Raw genomic sequence first — 12050 nt, forward strand, 5'->3', positions numbered from 1 at the left:
TTAATGTTTAACTTAGATTGCTTAATATTCTACTTTGACCCTGCTCTTTATGAGTTCAACAAATATGTGATTATTCTATTTTTACAAGTATGCTTTTACACTCTTCAGAATGAAATGCAATTATAATAATAAAACTATTGAACTTTCACTTCAATTTGATATTCAAAATTCTTGTGGCATCTTGACACATTTGAGCAAATAAAGGTTAAATCTTTCAGTTTATCACTCAGATCAGGTGTGCTGCTAATAAAGAAGAGTTCAATCAGAAAAAAAAAAAAAAGGCTGTGAAGATGGCATCGGGCAGCGGGACAAAAAAACTTGGACTTTCGCCGAAAGTGGGACAAAGATGAATATGAAAAGTTTGCCTAGAAGAGGCTCACGGAAGAGAGGGAGAAGAAGGATGCCGCAGCTCACTAGGCTAATCCTCTGCCTTGCAGCGCCGGCACACTGGGTTCTAGTCCCGGTCGGGGTGCCGGATTCTGTCCCGGTTGCCCCTCTTCCAAGCCAGCTCTCTGCTGTGGCCTGGGAGTGCAGTGGAGGATGGCCCAAGTGCTTGGGCCCTGCACCCCATGGGAGACCAGGAGAAGCACCTGGCTCCCGCCTTTGGATCAGCGTGGTGCGCCAGCCGCAGCAGCCATTGAAGGGTGAACCAACGGCAAAGGAAGACCTTTCTCTCTGTCTCTCTCTCTCACTGTCCACTCTGCCTGAAAAAAAAAAAAAAAAAAAAAAAAAAAAAAAAAAAAAAAAAAAAAAAAAAAGAAGGAATGAAAAACCAGTGCAGCCGGTCAAGCGGGAACTTCTGCGACACAGAGACTACAAAGTGGACCTGGAATCTAAGCTTGGGAAGACAATTGTCATTGCCAAGACCACCCCACAGTCTGAGATGGGAGGATATTATTGCAACGTCTGCAACTGTGTGGGGAAGGATTCCATCAGTTTCCTGGATCACATTAACGGAAAGAAACATCAGCGAAACCTGGGCATGTCTCTGCGTGTGGAACGTTCTACACTGGATCAGGTGAAGAAGCGGTTTGAGGTCAACAAGAAGAAGATGGAAGAGAAGCAGAAGGATTATGATTTTGAGGAAAGGATGAGGAGCTCAGAGAAGAAGAGGAAAAGGCTAAAGCCTACAAGAAAGAGAAACAGAAGGAGAAGAAAAGGAGGTCTGAGGAGGGCTTGACATTTGAAGAGGATGATGAGATGGCAGCTGTGATGGGCTTCTCTGGCTTTGGTTCCACGAAGAAAAGTTACTGACGCTTTCTATACTTGGCCTAATTTTGGCCTATGCTGGACCGAACTTCGTGTGTGTATGTGTTGGGGGTAGGGGAAATACTTCTTTTTGGGTACTGGGGAAAATCCTTAAGAGTGTCAGTGGGGAGGGCTAGAGGGTGGGTGTTTGTAATTTCCCTCTACCTTGGGAGAGGGCACAGGATGCAGAGGTAATGCTATGGCATATTCCTTGAGCCTCAGTTTATCGCTGGAGTCACAGGACCTCTGCCCATCTGAGTTCCCAATAAAACAAAACAAACAAACAAACAAAAAACGCACTTCTGTGTGTTCCCTTTCTGTGAACACACTTCACAGAAAATGTGGTATTCAAGCCTCAGAGTTGAGAGGACCAGGATCCAACCCTTGTTGGTTTTATATCATCATAATGCATTTTTTGAAAATATCCAAATCACGCATTATCTATGTTTTCTTATCTATTGAGTATTGGTAACACCTACTCTATCTCCTCACAGAATTTGTAAAAGTAATGTACATAATACCTTCTACATTCCTATATATACCAGATGCATTTTGAAGCTATTCAAGTATACATTAATAATAAGCATTTAATTATGTTAGATGATAAAGGAAAACAACTTATGTTTGGAGAAGCTATATAGTCTTAATAATAAATAAGGACGAGAAGTAGAATTTACCTCTACTACCTAATGACATGCCCTGATCCAGGGTTTAACAAGTGTGGAGAAAAGACAACAGAACATTTTCACTTCTAATTTGCTTTATATTTCTTAATCTAAATTATTATCCAAAACTAAAGCACACTGAATACTGATAAGAACTGTCCAAAAGTATTCCTTGTACATTGAAATACATTGACCCATATTTTAATATCAGTATGCAATTCTCATGCTACACTGCAGTATTTTTGCATAATTCCAGAGGATCAAATACTTCCATGTGTTCCGTTTATTGCTCTATTTACTATGCAGAAGCTTTCTATTCTGATGTACTCCCATTTATTGTTTTGGGGTTTTTTTGCCTTTGCTTTAGGTGTCAACCATGAAGTCATCACCTCCCCTACATATTCTTCTAAGAGTTCTGTCCAAGTCTTTAACTCATTTTGAGTTCATTTTTGTCTATAATGTAAGATAAGGGTCCAAGTTCATTCTTTTGCATCAGATTATGCAGCTTTCCTAATATTATTTGTTAAAAACACCATAATTCCCCATTGTGTATTCTTGACATCGTTATTGAAGATCAGGCGAACATACACACCAATAGTTATTTCTGAACTCTCCATCTTATAAATCTATGTGTCCTTCTTTATGCAATTATCATATCATTTGGCCAACTGTAGATTTCTCATATATTTTGAAATCAGCAAGCATAACATCTCCAGCTTTGATTTTCTTTTCCCTTTTGCTTTTCTTATTCAGGAAACAATCAACAGACTTAAATGGTAACCTACAGAATGGTGAAAATATTTGCAATTCATACATCCATTAAGGGTTTACCTGTCAACTATAGAAGGAATGCCTATAGTTTAATAGCATAAATAAAGCTAATTACCCAGATGAAAGATTGTATAAGCACATGATGAGATGTTTCTCCAAAGACAAACAAATGGCAAACAGGCACATGAAGAATGTTCACTGTCATTAGTTATATGGAGATACAAATCAAAGTCACATTAAGATAGAACCTCAGACTCCTCAGAATAGCTATTATCAAAAATAGAACAAAACAACCAAGACACCAAGAATTGGCAAGGATATGGAGAAAATGGGAGCCTTACACCCTGTGGGTGGGAATGCAAAACTGTGTAATCTTTTCATGGCAAACAGGATTGGAGTTTCTTAAAAAATCTAAAATATAATCACCACATGATCCAGAATCACATTTACAGGTATTTATCCAAAATAATTTAAAGCAGGATCTAAAAGAGCTACTAGTACTTTCACATTCATTGCAATAATATTCACTATAGCCAAAATGAAGAAACAATGCAAAATGTTAATGGTTAAATGAATGGATAGAGAAAATGTAGTATATAAATATAATGGAGTGCTTTACAATCTTTTATTTTTAAAGATTTATTTATTTAATTGAATTATAGAGGATTACAGAGAGAGGAAGAGACAGAAAAGGAGACCGTCCAGCTGCTGGTTCCCTCCACAGATATCCACAACAGTAATTGCTGGGCAAGGCTGAAGCCAGGAACCAAGAGCCAGGAGCCCCACTTGAGTGCCCCACATGTTTGGCAGGGGCCCAAATAATTGGGCCAATCTTCGTGCTTTTCACAGGCTACTAATAGGGAACTAGGTCAGAAGTAGAGCAGCCAGGTCTTGAACTGGCACCCTTATGGGATGCTAGCATTTCCAGCATCAGCTTTCAACTGCTATACCACAATGCTGGGCACACCATTCAGTCTTTTTTTAAAAAGATTTGTTTATTTATTTATTTATTTGACAGTCAGAGTTACACAGAGAGAGAAGGAAAGTCAGAGAGAGAGAGGTCTTCCATCTGATGGTTCATTCCCCAGATGGCTGCAACCGGAGCTGCACCAATCTCCCACGTGGGTGCAGGGGACCAAAGACTTGAGCCATCTTCTACTGCTTTCCCAGGCCATAGCAGAGAGCTAGATTGGAAGTGGAGCAATCAAACTGGTGCCCATATGGGATTCCAGCACTGCAGGCTGCGGCTTTACCCACTATGCCACAGCACTGGCCCCAAATATTCAATCTGAAAAAGAAGTTCTGAAATATGTGGGAACATGGACAAACCTTGAGGAAATTACATTAAATAGAGCAAAGTAGTCACAGAAGGACAAATAATTGCATGATCCACTTACAGGAGGTACATAAAATAGTCAAAAACTCACAGAATCAGAGTGTGAGCTAGTATCCATGGGCTCTGAGATAGGGGAAGGGAGCTTATTAAACAAGATAAATAAATTCTAAAGTTTTTCCATGGATTGCTATATCTATAGACAATAATAAAGTATTTTGCACTCAAAAAATCATCTAGATATTAGATCTCATGTTAAGTGTTCTTGCTACAAGAAAGTAAAATTAAAAGAGAAAATATGACATAATCTCTACATACTCTAAAAGAAAAACAATTCTCCCAGAACATCAAGTGAGCCTAACAAAACACAGGTCTTCTCAAAAGGATATTCTTCAATACCCATTCATCATTCACTGGAGATTCACTTTGTAGCTACTATGTGCAATTCATTGTGGAGCTATGTAACCCCACAACATTCAGGAATCAGAATTCTCTGTAGGGAACATTGAATCAATTATTTCACTCAACACTGGACAAATCTATTCTTAGTAAATCACAAGTGTTCATTCAAAGTCGTGTAGGTTCTGAGTCTTACCTCTTGGTCAATAGCACAGCCGCAGCAAACATCTACTTGTTTTCAAAATATTTGTTGCTTAATCATTTCTGTTTACTACATTTAATGCCAACAGGCCATCACACCACACATTCAATTTGAAGATAAATAATCTTGTTGCAATTCACATGATTTTTTTTTTTTTTTTTTTTTTTGGACAGGCAGAGTGGACAATGAGAGAGAGAGATTCAAAGAGAAAGGTCTTCTTTTTCCATTGGTTCACCCCCCAATGGCTGCTGCAGTCGGCGCACCACGCTGATTCGAAGCCAGGAGCCAGGTGCTTCTCCTGGTCCCCTATGCGGGTGCAAGGCCCAATGACCTGGGCCATCCTCCACTGCACTCCTGGGCCACAGCAGAGAGCTGGGCTGGAAGAGGAGCAACCGGGACAGAATCCGGCGCCGAGACTGGGACTAGAACCCGGGTGCTGGCGCCGCAGGCGGAGGATTAGCCTATTGAGCCGCAGCGCCGGCCTTCACATGATTTTTAATGTACAAACGTATCAGAAAAAATGAACATCTTCCTTGCATTAGTATTTGCTTGACACAAATAACTGAAGAGATTAATAAATCTAAAGACATATACCCAATTATTGTACTTTCCAGAAGGTATTTGTTATGTCTTCATATAATGTTATTATTATTAGTCTTTTATGTACTGTAAATCATATGTGCCTCAAATTCTCCATGCATCACAGGAAGACAGATTCTCTGTTGAAACACATAACCTATATATTACTAAGATGGCCTTATGTACTACCCACACGATCCAATGACGTATAATTCAATGAGATACACCTTAAGTGTTGTCCAGGTAGTTTAGTGTCATATTGTTAGCACAGCTAACAACTATAATCATGAGATATTGATAAATAATGATACGTTTTCTTCTAATCAAAAATACATAGCCTGCAGCCATACCACGCTGAACACGCCCAATCTCATTTAATCAAAAGTACATAAAGGATTTTTTTTTTCAAATAGAAATGTTTATTTCATTGGCATGGCTAAAGGATCAAACCTTTGTTAAAAACTCAATCAATTTTCTTGGGAAAATTTTTGGGTTATTTGAAACTTTAATTGTATAGGAATTATAGATAACACAAATCATTTTATTTGTTCTTTTGAGTTTTGATTTTTTAGGTTAGGCATTTAAAGAAAGTGTCTCACAAACTAAAACTAGCTTTGAAATCTATTTTTGTCTCTTAATTCCTGAAATTTCACTAATTGCCCATAAATTTCATGTCTACTATGTTTAATATTAACATCCATATGGCACCATTATAACCAAAGCAATTTCATTTCTCCATTCTCTAGAAATATAGAGCAAACATATTAGAAATGGGACATTCTGGAATAATGAAGTGTTTTATTGACACAAAAATTTCATTTGTAACAGAGTTCAGATGTCTTGCTTCCATATTACTCTCCGATCTGTTTTTGGAATGGTCTTTTATTCATCTTAATTCGAACCCAATCTGCAACCTTTCTTTACACCAAAAATCTCACCTGGCCACTCTCTGTCGTATCTCTATCGTATCCAGATTTTTGAGGGGATAGGGGAGTGCTAAAGTACAATTTTTAAAAAAGTAAAATCATGTCTTGTACACAAATATAAATGATCATATCTGAAAGATTTGTTTAACTCAAAACTAATAGAAAGCCAGTGAGATTTCATGACTGGCTCAAAGAACATTTTTGGAAATTAGAGTATTTATGAGATGGTAACATTCTCGGATTAGATAATTGGGAAAATGCTCATAAACAAGGCCTAAACTTGGGTTGTTCTGTTACATCAGACAGAAGCTATTTATATCTGTACTTGGTAAAACTATTTAAGTTGACACAGAGCTGCCCTAAGCCTGTGGTTTTGTGTCAAACATAAACAGCTGGTTGAATTATCTTGGCAATTCTTGAATAGCATCTGTCCCCATGTGACATATAACTACATGCCACCTACCCCTTTGCCTTACATTCCACTTTCACATAATTTCACATTTTAAAATGATGAAGCTGACCTGAAGACTTAAGAACTTTTTTGTAAGTTAAAAACATGTAATTTGCTTCCTGAAATGAAAGCTATGCACTTCCAGTTCAGATTCCCTATTCTTTTCATCAATTTTTTCATGACTTCATCAAAAACCGTCTGAATTATTAGACTTTATAGGAATTCCATTGAATTGAACTTTAAAATATCAGTAACCGATAAATCACATAGTTTCTTCAAATATTATGAAGCAAAACAGATAAGTATTGAAAACATTTGTGGCTATGAAAAGAGGGACTATTTGTTTAGGAAACCCACAGGTGGAGTAGCAGTTGAAACTAAGCAGGAGGGGCTGGTACTGTGGTATACTGGACTAATCCTCTGCCCGTGGTGCCTGCATCCCATATGGGCACCAGTTCATATCCTGACTACTCCTCTATGGATCCAGCTCTCAACTATGGCCTGAAAAAGCAGTAGAAGATGGCCCAAGTGCTTGGGCCCCTGCACCCATGTGGGAGACCCAGAAGAAGCTCCTGGCTCCTGGCTTCGGATTGGCTCAGCTCTGGTCATTGCAGCCATTTGGGGAGTGACTCAACGATGGAATACCTTTCTCTCTGCCTCTACCTCTCTCTTTTTGTGATTCTATCTCTCAAATAAATAAATCTAAAAATCTTTTTTAAAAGAAGAAAGAAAACCAAGCCAGAATACAGCTGGTAAGGGTTAGGCTTCCTTCCAGGCCATAAGATGGCTTAAGACTGCACATAATCTTTTGTATTGCCCAAATATAACTCAATTCCAATAAAACTTAGAAGTAATTGCTTCCACATTTGAAATCTGTGTAATGAATTGCTGATTGAAATTCAATGACTTTCATATGTCTGATTTTTCCCATATCAGTTTCTTTGAAGATGTATTGATGTTGAGAAAATAATTCAAAGTTTTAAATGCAATTCAATGCAGTATATGCAATTTTCAGTCCATTGAAGCAGAATTGAGCTCAAAATATGTGGATTGGTATTTACATATATAAGCAGGGGAATGTCTTCTCTTCTCTTTCAGGTTTCAATGTACAAAGAATTTTTACTACTTAGATTCATTTCTTTTAATCATCTTTGAAGATAATTTAAATCAGAAATACTTACTACAATTATTGGAAATTCTTTTTGACTCTGTAATGGATATCATCACAGTAATAGGGAATACCAGTACTCTTCAGGGAAAATATGGAAACTGGATATGGAAACAACCATTCCTAAAATTTCAAAATGTGTGTTAAAAAGTATATGCCTGTAAATACAGGGTACTTCAGAAATTTCATGGAAAGTGGAATTTAAAAATATGTTTATTTTGCTGCAAACTTTATAACATTTGTAGTTGTTTCTTTTTTTACCATAAAGCAGATTTTCCATGGAATTTTTGTAGGTCACTCATATATGAAAGACACATATTCCTAGGCAAAGCAGTCTAACAGAAACCTCTAAATCAGTCTCTACATTAAAGAAAAATGTATGAGTGATTGAGCATGGAGAGATATGAGTAATGCACTGTTAAAATCTTGTTGAAAATCCAGCCACATCATTGCCTTTATCACATGGATGATTCTTAATCACCCAAGATTTCCTTCTCACGCCCACAGCCTACCTCCCAAACTCTTCCAGACTCTCAACTGTACAGGCTAGTCACTCTGTTTCCTACACTTTCTGGATCTTGGTTTCTTCATCACACAGCCCTCACTGACCCCTCTACATATTGGAGCTAGGAACCAGGAGGAAAGTGAAATTCCAAGTAGATGATGTCAGGACACTCTTTGGAGAGAGGAAAAAGAACGAGGCTGTTTTTTAAATTTTATATTATTATTGTTATTATATTGGTCTCATTACCCATAAAAAGAACTAGTTCAAGTTTTATTGTTTGTTTGTTTCCTCAATGGCCATGAAGACAGAGGAAATCAGAAAATGGAATTACTTCACTCCATGTTTCATGCATTAGTAAGCATGAATTATCTTCAATTCCCACCATGCTGCATGTTATTTCCTGGTCCATATCTTTCCTTATAGAACTGCTGTGCCTAGAAAATCTCACTTTTCTTTTCAACCAGTTGTCCCAAGTTCCTTATTCAAGCCTCTACTAAGGCCCTTCCTGCAGAAACCAGCTCTGTGCCCAGCCTACGCAGAGGGCCCACTTGTAGGCTCCCACAGCCCCCACAGGAACTCTTGCCACACTCTCGGCACATTATACTACCTGTCTTGGAATATTTAAATATAGCATAATGGATTTCCACTGAGATCTGGTACCAGACAGACAGGGAGGTCCATTCTCAATATTGTTATTCAATATAGTACTGGAAGTTTTAGCAAGCTCCATTAGGCAAGAAAAAGAAATTAAAAGGATACAAACTGGGAAGGAAGAACTCAAACTATCCCTTTTTGCAGATGATATGATTCTTTATTTAGGGAATCCAAAGAACTCTACAAAGAGACTATTGAAACTCATAGAAGAGTTTGGCAAAGTAGCAGGATATAAAATTAATGCACAAAAATCAACAGCTTTTGTATACACAGTCAATTCCTCACTTGGCTAATCCTCTGCCTGAGGTGCCGGCACCCCAGGTTCCAGTCCCGGTTGGGGTGCCGGATTCTGTCCCAGTTGCCCCTCTTCCAGGCCAGCTCTCTGCTGTGGCCAGGGAAGGCAGTGGAGGATGGTCCAAGTGCTTGGGCCCTGCACCCGCATGGGAGACCAGGAGGAAGGACCTGGCTCCTGGCTTCAGATTGGCGATGCGCGCCAGCCGTAGCAGCCATTTGGGGGGGGGGGGGGGTGGTGGTGAACCAATGGAAAGGAAGACCTTTCTCTCTCTCTCTCTCTCTCTCTCTCTCTCTCTGTCTAACTCTCTGCTTGTCAAAAAAAAAAAAAAAGAAACAAAAAAAAATATTCTTAAAATTCTAATGAAAAATATAAATAAAATAAAAATAGGAAAATTGACTGGACATTATTATAAATTACTTGATTGGCCCTGATTCTTTACCTGTCTCTCCTCTCTGCATCTATGACATTTGTTGTGTTAAATCTACCCCATAAAAGGAAGAATCTATTTCCTTATCCCATTATTTGGGTTCAATGGTGACTTGAAATGGCCAAGAAGAGAAGTAGCAATGTATTTTAGGGACACAAATTTTAGTAGTCTTGAATGTTTTCTATTGTTCTGTTTTGTCTCTGCTACTCCAGGAGATACATGTCCTGATGTATACAAGGTAAAAACTGTGTCCCCTACAGTACTCTGATAACTTACTACAGAACACTTCTGTGACCATATGTGACAGTGGCTGAGTGTTCTAAAACTCAATTCAATTCTGGCACTAACTAGAATTTGTGCATATCTCCCCTAAGTTAAGAGTCTCAGTCCCACATGACGGCCCCTCAACACTGCAGGCGCCAAGAGCAAGCAGTGTGTTCCCAATCTACCCTGAAATTTTCTCTGTCTTAGCTCAAACTAGAGGCTCCCATGACACCCTTCTCCAGTTCCATTAGTTTGTTACAACTCAGAGAACTAATAGAGTCACAGTTGCCTGTGTATTACATTAATAAAAGACACAGCAGAGAATAGAAATAAGCAGATGAAGAGCCATTAGGCGAGGTCTGGAAGGATTCCAAGTGCAAGTTTTCATCCCAGGAGATTTGAACTGTGATACCTGACCAGAGTGTGGTTGTATTTGCCCATTAGCAGAACTCAGAACCCCATACTTCTGAGACTTTCATGACAACTTCATCACATAGGCATGATCACCTGTCAGCTCTATTTCCAGCCCCTGTCTCCTCTTGGAAGAATTGAGGGTGGGGATGAAAGTACCAAGCCTGCAATTATAACTTCCTCTTTCTAAAGAACACCACCCCCCATCAAGAGTCATGAGAACAAGAGATGCTCCAGTCACCCAGGAAATACGAAGAGATTTAGGAGCGCTGTGTCAGGAACTAAGATCACAGAACATTAAAAGAGTCTCCTGGCACCCCATCACTCTGTTTTAGGAGTTTTAGGAGCTCTGTGATGCTGAATTTGAGGGCCATTTTACATATAGCATAACAAACTGATACAGATGTCAACAAGGAATTTAAAGGCAAAATGATAAATAACTAGCAATGTAAAGCATGAAATTATATTCTACTTTGCTAGTTAGCAAAGCTATGAAAATCAATTAAATGAAACACTACACATATGATGGGATTATTCAGACATACAAATATCATCTCTGCCATTTAGTAATTTTGAGATCTTGAACGAGTTACCTGCCAATCTGGAGCTTTAATTTTCTCATTTTTACAGTGATAAGAGTATTTACTTCAATATTTATTGCAAAAATTGAATGAAGAAGTTAACACAGAGCCTTTGAAGCATCAAGCAAAGAATAAACACAAGACACTATTTGTCAAGCTGTAAGGCATCAAGGGAGGTTAGTACTCACAGCTGGTTAGGGCATGGTGGGGGGCTGGCATTGTGGCATATGATGTTAAGCCTCTACCTGTAATGCCAGCATGCCATATGGGCACTGCTTCCATTCTCAGCTGCTCCACTTCTGATCCCACTCCCTGCTAATGAGCCTTGGAAAGCAGTGTAAGATGGTCCAAGTGCTTGGCCCCCGCACCCACTTGGGAGACCCGTGTTAACCTCTTGGCTTCAGCCTGGCCCAGCCCTGACCATTGCAGCCATTTGGGGAGTGAACCAGGGGATGGAAGATCTCTCTTTGTCTTCCCTCCCCCTCTTTAACTCTCCTTTTCGACTAAATAAATCTTTTTTTTAAAAAAGAGTATTGTGGTGTTGTAAATGACTTTATAAAAAATAACGAACAGAGCACCATATCTGTAATTATAAGTTGTGGCCAAAGTCAACAAAGGAGTGCATGTACTCTGAACATTTTATAAAACAAAAAAGCAAAAACAATAAGAGAAAATAAAGGGATCACAATTTCAGGCTTGATCAAACCAAAGTTAAAAATCATGATACATGCAATTTGAACATTTTATAAAACAAAAAGCCAAAGCAATAAGAGGAAAGAACAGGGTTCACAGTTTGGGGCTTTATCCTGATGGACCTCAGTTTCAGAGCTCCTTTACTTGTGCGTTGTGTTAAGTTAAGTAACCTATTAAACATCACCAAAGGTTTCATTTTTTCAACTTTTAAATAGGGAAAATAATAGATATCTTATAGAGTTGCCATAAAGAGTAAATGTGGCACTGCCCATAAAGCAACTGGCTCATTTCCTGACACATGCTGGGTGTGAAAGAAATGACTGCTTCTTCCCTGGATACCACAAGGTTAGCAGACCATTTTCCTGTTGAGCTCTTATTTCTCCAAAGACTGCTTTATGATACTAAATAATGGCTTCATTTAGACAAATATATTCTCAATTAAGATGAAAATCAAGACCACACCAGAGATTTAAATTTT

The 12050-nt window shown here is 38.6% G+C and overlaps 1 pseudogene; it reads left to right on the plus strand.

Annotated features, from left to right (window-relative positions):
• The first annotated feature begins 275 nt into the window (after positions 1–275).
• On the plus strand, positions 276–1369 carry LOC100339818 (zinc finger matrin-type protein 2-like; annotated as a pseudogene).
• Positions 1370–12050: the final 10681 nt, after the last annotated feature.

This window comes from Oryctolagus cuniculus, chromosome 10 (assembly GCF_964237555.1).
Source record: "Oryctolagus cuniculus chromosome 10, mOryCun1.1, whole genome shotgun sequence".
Classification (NCBI taxonomy): domain Eukaryota; kingdom Metazoa; phylum Chordata; class Mammalia; order Lagomorpha; family Leporidae; genus Oryctolagus; species Oryctolagus cuniculus.